Genomic DNA, 14,319 nt, shown 5'->3' on the forward strand with positions numbered 1-14,319 from the left:
GTTCACATGACTTGAATTAAACCAAAATTTAACCAGAATAAATACAAAGTCATATATTATACACAGAAACAATATAAATTAAATATTTGTATAAAAATTTTAGTTTAAGTAGTCTTTTATTCCTATTTTTATTTGTAATTTTAAAGTTACTTTAATAAAATAAAAGAGTGAACAGAAATTGGCCTGTCAATTGCAAGGTTAAAATAGGTTCATGATTTGATTTGCTATTGAGAAACTTACTCTCAAAAAATCTTTCTAGCTTTGCATTTTATCACAGAACAATTCAATATTCATTAATTTCTTCACTGACTCTCTCATCTTTGTTCCTGAGGCTGTAGATCAGTGGGTTCAGCATGGGGATGACCACTGTGTAAAAGATGGAGGCCACCTTGACCATGAGCCATGAACTTCTGGAGTCAAGAACACAGTGAAGGAAAAGGATGGTCCCATGGAAGATGGTAATGGTGGTCAGGTGGGAGGCACAGGCGGAGAAGGCTTTGTGGTGCCCCCCAGTTGAAGGCATCTTCAGGACAGTGATAAAAATGCAAACATAGGAGGTGAGAATAATCATCAGGCTGCTTGCTTCATTAAACACGGCAGAGATGAAAATGATCTCCTGGCTAATGTAGGGGTCAGAGCAGGAAACAGCAACTATGGCTGTATGCTCACAGACAAAGTTATTTATGATATTATTTCCTCTAAAGGACAATTCGGATAAAAAGTTGGTACGAGTCAGGGAACAGACTGTACCCCAAGTGTATTATGCACCCACCAATAAGGAACAAAGCTTCAGAGACATCACAGCGGTGTAGAGAAGAGGGTTGCAAACGGCCACAAATCGGTCATATGCCATCACTGCCAACCGGAACGTCTCTGTCACCACAAGTATGCAGGCAAAGAATTGCATGATGCATCCTGTGAAGGAGATGGTTCTGTCTTACACAATCAAGTTTTCTAGTAGTTGGGGTGTAACTACTGTTGAGTAACAGAGATCAAGGAAGGACAAATGTCTGAGGAAGTAATACATAGGGGTGTGGAGTTTGGGATTTATCGTGATAATTAGGATCATGCCCAGGTTCCTCAGCACAGTGACAGAGTAGATGGTTAAGAGTAACAGGAAGAGGGGTATCTGGAGTTCAGGATATTCTGAGAAGCCCAAGAGAATGAAAGTGACTTCAGCACTCTGGTTTTCTTGATTCCTGTGGACAAAATATAAAAGTTGATTCAGAGAAATCTGAAGCAAAATTTGAACGAAATGTAGTGTTATTCACTCAGTCTTGCCAGACATTTTTGTGACTCCATGGACTGTAGCCTGCCAGGTTCCTCCGTTCATGAGATTCTCTGGGCAAGAACACTGGATGGGTTGTCATGCCCTCCTCCAGGGGATCTTCCTGACCCAGGTATAGAATGAGTACTTACGGGGAAAACCGAGTGCATTGAATTTTTTTTTTTTTTTTTAATTAGCCTCTTTTCTTCCAAAATGCTTCTACTGTCTTTTTCTGACATTAAAATTCATTCTTTTCAAAGCTACTTCTTACCTAAACCTGAAATGGCACTCAGTATAAAGGGAAGTTCATGCCACATAGAATTCTCTAAAAATTCTATATCTCATTAGGAGTTGAAATTAAACACTCTGTTATTTTCACTCAGGTTTTATAATTTATACTCCAAGAACACATATAACACTTCAAGATTTCCTGTACATGTATAACTATGTCATTCACATATTCCCCCACTCTTTTTCTTCAGGTATTCCTTTACATTCCTAAATATGTGATTAATTCCTGATTCCCTGAGAGTAAGTTTCAATTTAACATACAAATCATAGAGTGCATATTCTCTAACTAAAAACACTTTTTCCAAAAGTCAGGACGTGTTCCCTATGTCTATGGTAACAAAGTTTGAATAGTCCAGGGTTGAAAGGGAAATCTTCACTAAAGATGAATACAATTTCTGATGCACACTTGTTCCTTCTTCCCCACACTCCTTCTCCACACATGTAGCTTTTCACTCCACCTCCCACACTCTGTACTTGTCAACAGGCTTGGGGCCAATGTTTCCAATCACCCATGCAGCCCAGGAAGTGTCAGCCATGCTCAGCTGTGAGCACGGGTGCTATGCATAGTATCTATCTTATTTTCTGTGCAATTACCCTGGAATAATTTTCCCATTGCAGACCCATTATGTATTCAGTCCTGTAACAGGCTTTGAGAAACTATAAAATTATAAAATCTCAGCCTCAATTTGTGTCTTAGAGCATTATTCCAGGATATAATCTGCCGAGGTCCAGCCCCGGCTGATCCAGGGAATTCGAAGGGGAGATGGCTTCGGCAAGTTCACTGGCTTTATTTAAATATTCATCAAAGATATAAAGAGTAATAGAATGAGGATAGCTCAGTAGGAAAATTCAGTGGAGAAAAGAGGCTGAGTAGCTTGGTTTACACGGAAAATCAATATAACCTGTGACATCAGGTTAGCTCTGACCACAGAGGCCACAGGCACCCTCTCGAATAGCAGAAGGTGCCCCACTTAGGCACCTTCTCGAGTGGGTCTTAGAAGCCCAAGCAAATAAATGGTCACAGAGGACCTCTGCGCTCCAGATGGAGACTCAGCCAGAATGTGAAAGAAAGAATGACATGGGGAGACCAAGCTTCGGTGAGCAAGGCCCATAGCTTTATTTTCAACAGGGGCTTTTATACCCTAAGTTGCACATAGAAGATAATAGGGGATGTGAAATCATGCAAAGTCAGCAGTCTTTGATCCTTATGGAAACCAGGGTTCCTTTCCTGCAAATTTATCATATACAAATGGTTTAGGTGATTTACATCATCTTCTGGCCAGAAGGCCTATTAACATTTTATGACTCTGACAAAGGTTTGTCAACCATAAGACTTATTTTCTCTAAGAGTAATTATTTTAAAGTTTGGCGCCATCCTCGGAAGGCGTTAAATAAAGTTGCATTCCTATAGGGCAGAGGTACAGTGGGTTTACAGCAAAGGAAAGAATTTATTACCTTAAGGGTCTAAAGTTGCTAACACCAAGGCCACTACTTATTTTTTCTACATACCAACTATATTAATTAATACACATTCAATACAGGATACAATACAGGGGATGTGGAAACTTGGCAGCAAGCATTGGCTCATCAATGAAATCTTTTACTAGTTTTATTTGACAGTTTCTGACTCTCTGAGAGGCTCTAAGATATTTGAATATCTTAAGCTTCCCATGCCCCTCGAGGCTGAGAGACTGTAAACAATCCTATGCATAGCTGTAGGAGTCCGGGTAAACTTGTCAGGCCAGTTAGAGAGCTATCTGAGGGGTTTGGATTTAAACACTCCTAATGCCCAGGAACTTTATTAACTGGAGCTGTAAGTTAACTCTTTATCAGAGAGAGTGAGATGGTGGTGGGAGACAGCCCCCAGTAAAGCCAGAGGTGAGAGCACAAAGCAGTAAAGTAGGCAGACTCTGGTTTTGGGGGGTAGATGCTCAAGAATATCCAGGGGGACTCCTGAGGCTCGATCCCGCCTTTGAGTTGTGGAGCCTCCTTCCTCCTGACCTTTGCCACGGGCGGAGCTCCTCACGCCGGCTCCTGGCAATAACCCATATAAGCACAAATAACAATTTATAATTCATGTTTATTATTAAAGTTTATATGTATAAAGGGAATGAAAATATTGTGATTCAGAAAAACCAAAAATATTTCCTAGTGATGTAGCCTGGTGAGCAATAATAAATGTGGTGAAAGATACATAATCAGAGACTTCTAGTCAGCTAAACAGGTAACCTGGCAGGTAGATTTATACACGTTTGTTTGCCTCCTGCAAAGATTAATGGAACATATTATAAACATATTATTTTCCTTTTAAAGTGAAATAAAACTCAACTCACCTGAGTGTAGAAGAATTTGACTGGCTCATTTAATAAAGCTTCTAAATTTAATGGAGTCCAGGAAAATTTCTGCTGAGAAGTCAATTGTTTAAATATAGTAATAAGCCTGAAAAATAGTAACAGGAATCTAGAGTATATTGCAATGAATATTTCAGAAAAAAATTAATATCTCTTATAATGTATTAAATATATATTCAGACATGACAAAGAGAAAAGGAGACCAAAAACCTGAACCATAACATCAAACTGTCACATATATACGCCACCAAAACCCTAAGGAGGTCTACCTTAGAGAATATGATTTAACTATTGCCTTGAGACCACAAATGAGGCAATTAGATGAAATAATGCCCTTGTGATATTTTGGTTGCATATGCATTTTTTCCCAAAGTTTGGGGAACAATTTAATCATGCACTCTAGTCCATTGATCTTTTAAAAATGTTGAATGAGACACTATATTTTTGTCTTGAAATACTTGCAAAATGCAGAAATATACTAAAGCAAAATCAGCGATTGGGTAACAATCCAAAGATTCTTAATTTTTGTTGAATGTCTGGTTGTCCCTCTGTATCTGTATCTGTGGGCTTCCCTCATAGCTCAATTGGTAATGAATCCTCCTGCAATTCAGGAGACTCCGGTTCAATTCCTGGTCGGGCAGATCCCCTGGAGGAGGGAAAGGCTACCCATTCCATTATTCTGGCCTGGAGAATTCTACGAACTGTATAGTCCATGGGGTCGCAAAGAGTCTAACAACTGAGCAACTTTCACTTTGTATCTGAGGGACATATTGATGTGTTTGGATGTAAAACTTATACAATATGAATCATATTATAGTGTTTTTTATCCTTTAACATTGTGTTGTGTTTCATTTTCTATAAAAACCATTGGTTTTCTGAAGATAATACAACTTGCATTACTATTACAAATATGAGCACAATTCTTTTTTATTCTTACATTTATTATTGAAATTGCAAAAAAGTTGATATTCTATTTTTCAATTTATAGTCTAGGTTTATGGACATATAGTATATTTATTATTCAAGAAGCTACCATATCTTAACATATAAACATCTCAACTCCAGTGACTTAATTTAATAGAACAAGGAGCAGCACTTTTTTCTGGAAAAAGCTGTACAGTAAATACTTTAGCCTTTGTGGGCCACATAGTCTCAATTTCAGCTATGCACTTTTGCATCTTGCAGCATGGATTCACCTGTAGACTACATAAATCAATAGGCATGACTCTGTTTCAATACAATTTTATTTATAAAAGATAGTGGGACAGATTTGGTTTGCAGATCACACCTTGTCGACCTATGCAATAGAACACATTTCTTGATTGTTCAAAGTCTAAAATTATTTCCAGATCAGTAGGCAGAAGTCCTCTGAGTGGCAATGCAGAGACTTAAGCTTGTTCTCAATTATGGCTTATGATAATGTGACTGGGTGCATGTGTGTTAAGTCACTTTAGTGGTGTCTGACTCTGTGTGAGGGTATAGACTAATGCCTGCCAGGCTCCTCTGTCCATGGGATTCTTCAGGCAGAATTCTGGAGTGGGTTGCAGTGCTCCCCTCCAGTCTATCGTCCCAGCCCAGGGATCAAACCTGTCTCTCTTGGATTGGCAGTTGGGCTGTTTACCACTAGCGCCACCTGGGAAGTTCAACAATGGGATTGTTATGGTAAAATTGTAATGTAGTGAGAGAAATAATAATTTGCTTTTAAAAATACTACATTTTTCTGCATTGCCACTGTGCATAATATTTTTGTGTTTTGTTTATTTATTTTTCATTAAACATTTGTCAAGCATATTAAGAGTGCTCTTCACATGTTGAGATACTTGAATAATGACAAAGATATTTCCTGATCAATAAAATCACAATAGGACTTTGAACTTTGAGTCAAACTGTAGTGTTAAGAGAGATTGAAGGGATAAGAAAGACAAACAAAAGACATTTTAAGCAGAGAAGACAGTCTGAACCAAGGTAGGAGTTTGAATGTTCAATATTCTTTTCAATTAGAAGTAGAGTTTATGCAGGGCAAACTTTGGGAGATGGTGAGGGACAGAGAAGCCTGGCATGCTGTAGGACATGGGTTTGCAAAGAGTCTAACATGACTGCGAGACTGAACAAAAATAAAAAGTATGATCAGAGGACCAGAGAATCTAAATTGTGTAAAGAATGCAATTAGGATTAGTACCAACTGCTGAATAGAGTCAAAATAGAGTTCTATGCCCACAGGACAAGTATGTAGTAATGAAGAGTTTGTGGTTGTAAAACGGCGTTGACAATGGGAATGAAATTGATTCAGTTTCAATATTATAATCATGGCATTCAGTGTGGTTGCATTAGTAGTTGATGTAAACAGAAAGAAGTAACTCCCATTTTCATTTTGATTCAGAAACAAACATTATGTTCTTGACAACATCTCACTGCAGACGAGTCAATGATTCCCAGAAACTAGCAATAATTATATAGGCACCTGCAGTGTGAAGTAATAAACAGTAAGGTGTAATATGGGAGCTAGAGCATCTGATAAACCAATCCAGGGCCTGAAGACATCTGGAACACAGAAGGAAAACAAAAGGAGACTCTTAACACTGTCTTCAAATATTTCAAGGCTAAAATGTGAAAGAAACACACCTTTTTTCTGTGTCCTGAGGAGAGAAATTCAACTTTAAATGAATTAACTTTTAAAAGCCACAGGAAGGTAATTTCAGAACAACAATAAAATAATTTTCTTTTTTTCTTCAGTGTCAATAAACAGAATAGTGTGAATGACTCAGAGTCTCTGGGTTGCCCAGTTTCACTGAAAGTATATAAGAAGGGGCTCTAGAGACACAAACTTTCAAAAGGAGGGGGGAGACTCTTCAGGAAGAATGCAGACAAGATATTAAACTCCACAATGTCTCTCTACATGTCCCATATTGTGTGACTGATCCTCACTTTGGCCTAGAGCTTTCACTAAGATCACTTTTTGCTTGATGTTCTCAAAATACTGTTTTAAAATTATCTGTATAGTTCTCAAAATCCATAATTTACACATCTGTAACAGGTTGATTTAACTACTCCATTTGATAAAATATCTATTACTATAATTAAGTAGTACATTCTAACCACCTTAACACATAAGGATTCAGTTCAATACAAAATTTATTAATCTTTACCTATAACTGAGGAGGGGCTTCCCTGGTGACTCAGATGGTTAAGAATCCTCCTGCAATGCAGGAGCCCCGGGTTCAATCCCTGGGTTGGGAAGATCCCCTGGAGGAGGGAATGGCAACTCACTCCAGTATTTTTGCCTGGATAATCCCCATGGACAGAGGAGCTTGGTGGGCTCTAGTCCATGGGGTCACAAAGAGTTGGACACAACTGAGTGACTGAGCACAGCACATAACTGAAGAGATCATTCCTATAAGTGTATGTAGGTAAAACATACTTTTAAAAAGTAAGAAATTTAATTCAAAGTAGCCTCCTAAATTCAGGATTACATGTAAATACGTAGTTTTAGATAGATCCCTGGTGGCTCAGATGGTGAAGATTTGACCTGCAATGCAGGAGATCTGGATTCTATCCCTAGATAGGGATAGATTCTCCCCTGGAGAAGGGAATGGTTACTCACTCCAGTATTCTTGCCTGGAGAATTACATGAATGGAGGAGCCTGGTGGGCTATAGTCCATGAGGTCATGAAGAGTCAGACACGACAGAGCAACTAACGTTTGCACTTTTTTTTCCCCACATGTATTTATGTGTAGATACTTCTGAGAATGGCAAGTGTGAAGTGCAAGCCATCACGGGCACCCTGGTGTCTTGGGTCACTTAGTGTGCGCAAAGGCAGTTTTATTTATCTTTCTTTGATCTGTCTGGGCCTCCAGTCTGGCACATATTTCAGAAAAGATTAAAGAACTAAAGTAAATCTGATCATCTCAGCCCAGTATTATTTCTCATTACACAAGAGATTATTTTTTCCCCTTAAGTTCATATACAGTTTAAATACTAGTTTGACATAATGGGAAGGAAATGTTGGTTTTATTTTCCCCCAACATTTCCAGTTTGACCCTACATTATCTATTTTTGGTCTCATTCTTAGCAAAATTACATAGTAATTGGTAGAATTTTTTCATAGGATCGAAGAGTATAAAGTGCTAATCGCTCAGTCATGGTTGACTCTTTGCAACCCTGTGGACTGTAGCCCGCTAGGCTCCTCTGCGGCTGGAATTCTCCCAGCAAGAATACTGGGGTGGGTTGTCATTCTTTTCTCCAGGGTATCTTCCTGATCCAGGAATCGAACCCAGACTCTCTCACACTCTAGACGGATCCTTTACCTTCTGAGCCACAAGTAGCATAAAACCCCTCTGCAAATTAGTAGCAGAGTATGAATTTCTTTCCCTAACAAGTGGTGCAAATAGCATATCCACTAGATGGCAGAGTGACACTGTAATTTAAATCAAGGCACTATAATGTGCATTGATTGCTTTAGGGAAAGGAGCAGAAACTGATAGAAAGCAAGATGTTCGTGGTTTACATTGAAACATGTATAATATCATGTATGAAATGAAAATAAATAAATAAATATAACTTTGAAAACATTTTATTCTGTGAAGGAAAACTGTGACCTGTCGTGTCGACCGACAGAGGATGCTGAGGCCACCAAGCCATCAGCCCGGCTCCTGCACCCCCACCTCCTGCTCAGGCTGGTGAGCCCTGAGGAACTCTGAATGGAAACAAAGCTGCACCCCGAGGGAAGACAGGATACAAAAGAACAGGGTCCTGGCCCTAAGTAGTTAAGGTGCAGCTCAAAGGGATGATATCAAGGAGCCCAGACTGTTCCCTCTTCCCAGGCGCAGAAAAGCCCTAAATTTATTAACGTGAGCTATCTGGTTTTCTTTAATTTCCAGTAATCTTCTGATGGTCTGACTACCTGGGTTTTGTTGCACAATACATTTACATTCTGACTCCTCCCTTCCCTTTTCAGAGCAGTTTCTCTGAACTAACTGAGACGTTGTCTTCCAGGTTTGTGTGTGCATGGCTGCTCAGTCGTGTCCAACTCTTTTGTGACCCCACAGACTGTAGCCCACCAGGCTCCTCTGTCCATGGGACTCTCCAGGCAAGAGTATTGGAGCGGGTAGCCATTTCCTCCTCCGGGGGAACTTCCTGACCTAGGCATTGAACCTGGGTCTCCTACGTTACAGGTGAATTATTTATTATCTGAGCCACCAGGGAAGCCCCTTATTTTCTAGGTTTAAGTCCATAGAATAAAAAATAATTCTGTTTTTGTTTTTGTTTTGTTTTGTTTTGTTAGTTGGTAATTTCATGTCTCTTTCAGGAATAAAGAAACCAGTGTTCAAAGATGGCAATTTACTAGATCACATTCAAGCATCAACTCACCTTTGATTTTTATCTTTGTTTTTCCAATTTTCGTTTTTGAACTAGGAGCGATGTGTTGGCTCTTGGTCACTTACATAATCACAAAGTTTAGGTAAGGAAGAGTGTTAACACTTCATTTCAATTAATTTTACAAGAAATACACAAAAACATGGTTAATAATATGTGCAGATATTAGTATAAATATTAAACTACTTACAAAAGCAAATACTATTAATATATTACAAAAACAAGAATGAATAACAAAGTTATAATGTTATTAACATATATATATATAATTCAATGACAAAGGAAAAATATTCATAAGCCAAAAACTATAGGAGATGAAAAGAGAAATAGACTCTAAATTCAAACTAAAAACTATATATATATATATATATATATGTGTGTGTGTGTGTGTGTGTATGATTGTGTTTCTGTTATAATCCCAAATAACACAATTACATATATATCACAGAAATCTACTAATAAGCAATAGAATTTTTTACAATCTTTTTTAAGCAATTTTAAAAATTGACTATATCTTAGCCCATAAGTAAAACACAACAATTTTAATAGTAAACTTATCATTTATTGGTTATTAGCAAATACAAGAGTAAATAAAGCAGTCCATTTAAAACTGTAAAATCATGCCTTTAAAAAATTACAAAGGAATAATATAGACTACCATAGCAAAAATTACTATATGAGATATAATGTAGGTGATAATCAAAATAAATTACATAATATAGCATACTGATATCAACAAAATGAAAATAGATAAAGCATTCTTCTGGCAAGAGCTATTAAAAGGCCTTAAGATACTGTTAAGACTTAAAATTTAATCTTCCCACCCATCCTCCCAAAAACTTTTCAGACCAGGGGAATCAAATGAATAAACCATACTTTTTGCATCACTGTGGGAAAGATAACTGCATGAAGTGAAATTTACCTGTAAATAAATAAATACTCATGAGAAATGCTAAGACCTCTGGGCCTCAAATTACCATGATTCTAAGTGTGTAGAATGAAGAAAACTGAAGACACAGTTTAGAAAAGAGAAAAGGAAAGTGGTGATCTTATCAAAAGGGACAAAACAGGTAAAATAAATAATAAAGTTCTACTCACATAACCAGTAATTGAAAGCAGGTCAAAAGTCTGATAGGAAGCAGTACTGGCTGCAAGAAAAAGGCTAGCGATTGTATAGGATTTGAGGTGCAAACTTCAGGGAAATTTCTTTCTAAGACAAAAGAGGAAAGGAAAAGGATGACCATAGAGTTATAAATGTTAAGAGAAGCAAAATGAGTAAATTGTGTTAAGAATGTTCCAGAAACAAGATAAAAGAAACATACACACAAAAAACTGATAATCAAAATCTCTCAACAACCATGCATTTTACATAGAAAGGGATTTATATATAGATTTAGGTATATGCTGATGATGAAGCTGAAACTCTAGTACTCTGGCCACGTGATGTGAAGAGCCAATGCGTTGGAAAAGACCCTGATGCTGGGAAAGACTGAAGGCAAAAGAAGAGAGTGGCTGAGGATGAGATGGTTGGATGGCATCACTGACTCATCGGACATGAATTTGAGCAAATTCTGAGGGATAGTGAAGAACAGGGAAGCCTGGCATGCTGCAGTCCATGGGGTCTCTAAGAGTCAAACACAACTTAGCAACTGACCAACAACAAAATAGATACATTCATACATATCTGTGTATAAGTGTGAGCATATGTATGTGTGTGTGTATTCATATATACTTCATTTCACTACACTACAGAAGAAAACAGCACTAAACTAGAATTTTTGTAAGCCACAGAAAACCCAAAACTTACTCCACTAAGTTATCAAAAAAAAGAAAAGAAAAAAATCTGTATCCATACAATGCTACTATAAAGGAATGGGGGAAAAGCATAAAATGTGTCAAAACATTCCAAACAATGAATATGTCCCTGTAATAACACCACATGTACACAAAGACACACTCAGAGAGAACAGACAAAAACTGTAACACTCTGAATTGAACTAAATCTCCTTAAATAATTATTTGGAAATATTAAAAATATTTCATAAATATAAAATAAAACATGAATAGAAAAAAGAGATTATGCCAAAAAAGAGTTGGTTGTGTCATGCAAGTGTATGTTCCTCGGTTCTTTGTCTCATCACAACAAAGATTTGGAGCGAGGGACATTAAAGCCCTCGGCGCATCACAGCTCTCTGGTCTTGGACAAACCATGTTATAGCTCTTAAGCAAATCAGTGTTACAGCTCTATTTTATTTAGAAGATAGCAGGAGAGAGAAAGTGAGAGAGAGAGCGCGCACACGCACGCAGGAGAGAGTCCGTGAGAAAGCGCTTTGGCTCCTCCTTTTATATGTTTTTTTTTCCTCCACCTGGGCCTGCCCTATGCAAATTGGGCTTAGCCAGGAGTGCTGTTTGTTCTGCCTGAAGTCTTCACTCTGGTCCTCGGACCTTCCTTTGACCTTCCTTGTCTTTTAGCCACCGCCATTTTGGACTCCTTTTCCCTATTCTACCTACCTAACATACCCCCCGCAAGAGATGGGAGGCCCAATTCTTTGGGATTAGGGGTGTCGAGGTTTTTATGGCTACTTCCTGCTGAACTGGGATGGTGAAGGGTATTGGGCCTTCTCCTCTTACTAGTATCAATCCTCAGAGTCCTTATAGCGGTGTCCAAGGGTGTGTGATATCTTCTGTGGTCAGCTGGAGTTTTATATCTTTGTTCAACTGGCACTGCATGTTGTAGCTGGTTGACCTGGGCAGAGACAAAACAGGTTAGAAAATTGACAGTACATGGCATAATCATAACAAGGACTAGTAGGGACATTGGTCATTTTTAAATTCACATGGCCAGGATGGCTCAAGTCCCTCCTTGTTCAGGGATCAGAAGATCTATCTCCTGTCTATTTTGGAGTACAGTCTCTGTCAAGCTGTGTTGGCTCTTCAGAGTTATCCTGAGAAATTTTATCCCCAGAAACCAGATTTTGGGGGTGTTCTTTAGAATGACACTCATTGGTAGTTCTGAATAGGTATCTGAGATCTCCCAGGGGCTCACAGGTGTATCAAGTGTCCTCTTCTGTTTTCTTCCATGGCTTGACTCATGAGTAGTGAATCCAGGAGTCATGTCGTGGTACCTTGACTGCTGTAGGGGTAGAAAGTATTACAGGGTAGGGGCCCTTCCATGTGGGCTGGAGTTGAGCCTTTGGGGACCCATCTTTCCAGACTTTAATTAGGACTTGAGTTCCTGGAGCATATAGTAGTGACTCTTTAGAATCTTTTGGGTCCTGGTTCATACCCCACAAGCGTATATCTTGTTGGAATTGTCCAATGGCCATGGTATAAGACTGGATGGTCTGAACCTCTGGATCTAGGAAGAGGTCATTGACATAAACAAAAGGTCTCCCATATAGCATCTCATAAGGACTAAGACCAACCTGTTCCTTAGGGGCAATGCGGGTGTGGAGGAGAGCTATTGATAAAGCCTCCTTCCATCCCAGGGAGGTCTCTTGGGTTATCTTTTTTATCACTGATTTTAAGAATTGATTGGATCTTTCTACTTTTCCTGAAGATTGAGGCCTCCAGGCACAATGGAGATAATAAGTAATGCCCAATGCTTTCGAGACCCCTTGGGTAATCTTAGAAGTAAATGATGTCCAATCGTCACTTTGTAATGACCTGGGCAGACCAAATCTTGGAATGATTTAATGGAGCAGGTTTTTTTTACCACCTCCTCAGCCTTCTCAGTCCAGGTGGGAAAGCCTTCAATCCATCCTGTGAATGTATCTATCATAACTAATAGACATTTATACCCTTGAGAAACTGGCATTTGGGTGAAGTCCATCTGCCAGTCCTCTCCCGGGTAGGCCCCACGTCGTTGGACGGGCTGGGCCAGCTGGGATCTTCGAGCTCCTTGGGGGTTGTTTAATTGGCAAGTGAGACAAGAGGAGATCACCTGTCTTACAGTTGTTTGGAAGCTTGTTCCTCTGAAGGACCTTTCTAGTAATCTTTGGAGGGCCTTTTCTCCTAAATGAGTAGTGACATGTAAGGAGTTAACCAACTTCCATTGGAGGTTTCCAGGCAGAAAAAGGAGTCCCTCCTTTTGGAACCACCCCATATGATCTTCTTGAAAGCCCTCTCTATTAGCTTTAAGAGTCTCACCTTCAGTATATGAAGGAGTTTCTGGCAAATTAGTCTGTGGAACTAAGGTGGCAATCCCTATTAGGTCATGGTTCTGTAATGCTGCTCTCCTAGCTGCCTGATCAGCTGCTTGATTCCCTCATACCACTTCCATGCTCCCTTTTTGGTGTCCTTTATAGTGGGAGACTTAAACCTCAGTGGGCAGATGGACTGCCTACAAGAGTCAAAGAATCTGATCACCATATTTGACTGGGGACCCTCATGTGGTCAAGTGGCCCCTTTCTTTCCAAATAGCCACATGTGCATGTAGCACCAGAAAGGCATACTTGGAGTCAGTGTAAATGGCTATTCTTTTTCCTTCTCCCAGCTCTAAAGCTCGAGTCAGGGCTATGAGCTCAGCTAATTGGGCTGAAGTACCTGGTGGCAGAGGCTTAGCCTCTATGGTCTCAAAATTGGAGACTACTGCATACCCGGCTCTTCTTTTTCCATCCAAGACAAAGCTGCTTCCATCAGTGTACCAGATTTCCTCAGGATTGGTCAGAGGATCTTCTGACAATCCCTCTCGGGGTTTTGTCCAGTGGTCCAAGGTTTCTAGACAAGAGTGAAAGGGGAGAGAGCCCTCGGGGGTAGGTAGGAGTGTGGCTGGGTTAAGAACCTCACAAGGGGATATAGTGAGGCATGGATTTTCCATCAGCATTACTTGATATCTGAGGATTCTTTGATCAGACATCCATAAATGGCCTCTCCCATTTAGGAGTTGTTTTACTTGGTGGCTGGTAAAAATAGTTAGTTTGCCCCCAAAGGAGAGTTTTAAAGCATCTTCTATCATGATTGCAATAGCTGCAAGATTTTGAAAGCAGGGGAGCCAGCCTCGGGTAGTTGGATCGAGCCTCTTGGATAAGTAAACT

The 14,319-nt window shown here is 39.3% G+C and overlaps 1 pseudogene; it reads right to left on the bottom strand.

The window, feature by feature from the left end:
- Nucleotides 1-255: 255 nt before the first annotated feature.
- On the bottom strand, nt 256-2,094 carry LOC102415618 (annotated as a pseudogene).
- Nucleotides 2,095-14,319: the final 12,225 nt, after the last annotated feature.

Source organism: Bubalus bubalis, chromosome 16, assembly GCF_019923935.1.
Source record: "Bubalus bubalis isolate 160015118507 breed Murrah chromosome 16, NDDB_SH_1, whole genome shotgun sequence".
Lineage (NCBI taxonomy): Eukaryota > Metazoa > Chordata > Mammalia > Artiodactyla > Bovidae > Bubalus > Bubalus bubalis.